The sequence below is a fragment of the Vombatus ursinus genome, unplaced genomic scaffold (genome assembly GCF_900497805.2).
Source record: "Vombatus ursinus unplaced genomic scaffold, bare-nosed wombat genome assembly UNPS02014884.1, whole genome shotgun sequence".
Classification (NCBI taxonomy): domain Eukaryota; kingdom Metazoa; phylum Chordata; class Mammalia; order Diprotodontia; family Vombatidae; genus Vombatus; species Vombatus ursinus.
Window position 1 is genome coordinate 4153447 of NW_020954662.1, and position 4144 is coordinate 4157590.

Consider the following 4144-nt stretch of genomic DNA (forward strand, 5'->3'; position numbering starts at 1 on the left):
TACTTGTTCAGGCTTGAGTTGTTTCAAATGCTTTCTGGGTCAGCTCTCTTACTCAGGCCTGTCAGTGATTCAGGCAGATTAGAACATAATAAAATGTTCATAGACCATAAGATTCAATAAAAATAACTTTACTTAAAATAGGACTAAAAGGATACAAGTCACTAAAAACAAAAGTTGCAACTCTTTGCCTCTACATTCTCCAGGGAAGCAATGCTGGGTCAGAAAGATGTCTTGCAGGACAGTGGGAAATGTGTCACATAAAACAACAGTTAACATTTTATATGTCACTTTAAGGTTTGCAAAACACTTTACATGTTACCTCATTAAATCCTCAAAACAACCCTGTGAAGTAGGTGCTATTATTATCCCCTTTTTACAAATGAGGAAACTGAGGCTCAGAGAGGTTAAATTACTTGTCCTGCAGCCCACAGTATCTTAAGTATCTAAAGCAGAATTTGAACTCAGCTCTTCCTGGTTCTTAAGTTCAATAGTCTATCCACTGTGCCACCCAGATTTTAGGAACTTCAGGAATATCATTCCCCACAGATTGCCCTTTCTATGCCTGTAAACCTCTGATCCAACCAAATTCCAAGGACAGCCTTTTTATAAGGGAAATCATTTTAGCCTACGTAAAATAAATGCTTCTCCTGACATATGTCATTTTTTTTTTCATTTTCATTGTTCATTTTTTCTAGAGGTTACGTGACGTAATGACTGGAACGCTATGTAAGATAAGTAAGGAATAGATTCAAATTTATGAAAAGAAGAGCCATTCTCCAATTCATAAGTGATCTAAGGATATAAAGTCAGTGCTCAAGGGAAGAAACCCAAACTATTTATAACCATATGAAAAAATGCTCCAAATCACTACTAATGAGGGAAAAGTAAATGAAAGCAATTCTGATATTCTACCTCACGCCCTTCATAATGGCAAAGATGACAAAAAGGGAAAATTATAAATGTTGGAGGGGTTGTAGGAAAACAGACACTGATGGACCTATTCTGTAAATGTATTCAACTATTCTGGAAAACAATTTAGAACTATACAAAAAGTTATTAAACTATGCCCTTTGACCCAGTTATACCACTGCTAGGTCTATATGAAAAGAGATCAGAGAAAGAGGAAGAAAGATCCCATATATTCAAAAATATTTATAGCAACTCTTTTTGTGGTGGCAAAAAAAAAAACTGAAACTAAAGAGATGTTCATCAATTGGGGAATGGCTTAATAATTTGTAGAATATGACAGTTGATGGAATACTGTTGATATGCTATCAGAAATGAAGAAATAGATAATTTCAACGAGACATGGAAAGACATATATAAACCGATGAAGACTGAAGTAAGCAGAACCAGAAGAACAATTTGTACTATAACATCAATATTATAAAACAAATATTTCTGAAGACTTCTATAAATTGCTAAACAATGAAATGAGCAGAACCAGAAGAACAATTAGCAATAACATTGTACAGACAAGCAACTTTGAAAGCTTTAACAACTTTAATCAATACAATAATTATCCAAGATTTCAAAAGACTGATGATGAAACATACTATCCATCCACAGAAAAGTGATAGATCTAGGGGGCAAAATGAGATAAATATATTTTCACATGAGGGAAAGTGTTTTTCCTGACTATGAATATTTATTACAAGGAATTACTTTTTATTTTATTTTTCAATGGTTTAGAGTGTAGGAGGGAGAGAAAACAGATTTCTGTTCATTAAAAAAAGAATCTTTTTTTAATGGGGGTCATGCTACAGATGTCAAGTGTTGCATACACTTTCAGATGAGGGCAATGGGACTAGAAATTTTTTTTGATCTTCAAGACCTCCCAAACCTCTCCAAAATAGGATTTATGCACAAGAGATAAAGCAATTTCAGCTGCCTCCATTGCCTAGCACACCAACAAACCAAAAGAACTAACAAGTCAACCAACCCCCAGCACAGAAGGCTAATCACAATTCCCTAATGTGCTCACTCAGCACCCTCGCCCCCCATGGCCCACCATGCTCTGGCAGCAGGGCTGCACAAGCTGACTAATTCTATCCTCTCGCTCCCTCCATCCAGTCTCAGAAAATCAAAAGGCAGAAGAAGCCTGCTCCAACTAGGACAACAGCATCCCAGAACCCAGTACCACAACAGAGCTCAGTCAAGGAATTGAGGAGCAGAGGAACTAGGGCAGAACCCAGGCGTGGCACTCCACTCAGCCTGAAGGAAAGAGACCAGCATGCAACTGGGGCCAATTCTGTCCCTCTAGAAGTTACTTGGGGCAGAAATCAAGGCCAGTGAACTGTGAATTGTCTGGCATGAGAGGAGGCCAAGAGAGCTTTGAGGTCTAATCCCTAGGGAAAGCACACTCAGAGGAGAATAAGCGAGCAAGAGGAGTCTATAAGGCAAAAAAATTACCAAATTACTAAAATTACCAAAAATCTTAGGAATAAGAAAATTCAATTAAAGACCTTGAGTATAAGCAGATAAGCCAACAAGGAAAAATTAATAACAGAAAGGAATATGGGCTAATCAGGCAAAAAGTTCAAACATCTACAAACCCAATATTGCAAGAATCAACACTTTATAAGGTAGCAGAGAGGGCAGCTAGGTGGTGCAGTAGATAGAGCACTAGGCCTGGAGTCAGAAGACTCATCTTCCTGAGTTCAAATCCAGCCTCAGACACTAAGTAGTTTTGTAACCCTGGGCAAATCACTCAACCCTACTTGCCTCAGTTGTTTTGTTACTCTGGGCAAGTCACTTAACCCTACTTGCCTCAGTTTCCTCATCTGTAAAATGAGTTGAAGAAGGAAATGACAAATCATTTCAGTATCTTTACCAAGAAAACCCCGAATGGGGTCACAAAGAGTCGGACACAACTGAAACAACTCAACAACAAGGTAAAGGAGCGAGAGGATTCCCAGAGAGAAGAGGACCACAGCTGGATGTTCCTGAATGCTTTAAAAAAGGAATGAAAGTTGTAAAAGCAGAATTTGTGACCCACACAGCAGAAGTAATTGGGAGAACAGAAGCACTTACATCCACATTCACAAGTCTCACCAAAGGAATAAAAGAGAAAATAACTGAGTGAAGATACAAATACACAAAAGTGAAGGACAGTATGGAAAAAGAGAAGCAAAAAGCAGCTAACGTTAAAAGAAAGCATTATCCCTATACAAGTAAAATATTCTTGAAGACAGGATGCGTAGGAATATAAATTTAAGGAATATAAATTTCCCAAAAGAACATGACAGGCTGAGATTCTTAAAATCTAGCCAATAGCTCAGTAATGTTCAGATTCCTTAAGAGTCTAGCCAATATGGTGGTTGTTCTAATAAATCTTGTCTTTAGCTGAAAGAAGGCCTGGGTCAAATTCATTCGGGCAGGACCCAGGTGTCATGATTTTGGGGTCTCAGCACCCCTAAACCCCTAAACCTCAATATTTTGGTGGCCCATATGGGGAAGCTGCCTAACCCCAAGTTCTTCTTCAGCCAAGACTGGAAGGTATGTAAGCCTCCCCCTTCTTTCTTGCCCTGCAGTTGGGGGTCACTCTCCAAGCACCTAGGAAAGCTCGGAGGTACTTTTCGAGCAGACAGTTATGGGGCTGTCTCACCCTTGACCTGACACTCTCAGGATCTCGGTCCACTGGTTTGGTTCAAGACCATGGGCCTGGGTACGCCTTCCACAGCATAGAGGACAAGGACAGACACCATTTCCAGAAGTATGCCCAACTCTGTCAACTCTCTCGGCGCTAGGGAATTGGGAAAACTACAGGTGCTTTTTGGTCCCTGAGGCTTACTTACTCCCTTCCCTCTACACCCCTGAATTCTCCTTCATGGAGGTTACAGGGAAAAGTTAGAACAGCTAAAAACATCTTAGCAGATTCTGGAAGTTTTGTGATCAATCACTAAGGAGTTTTGAAACACCTCCTTATAACCCTGGTCACTTCCCTTCTTCCACTCCCTTCCCTTGAATCAAAAAGGTATCTGTTAATCCTTCTCATAGGAGAAGAGAGTTTCACACTCCCTCCTCCCCGCACTTCTGAATTTGCCCTCTACAACATGGGCCCCATGGGCAATGGCTTTGGGTCCTGGGGCAACCTTTGCCTGGAAGCATCACCCAGGCTCAGCACATCCTGCTCAAGGTAAAG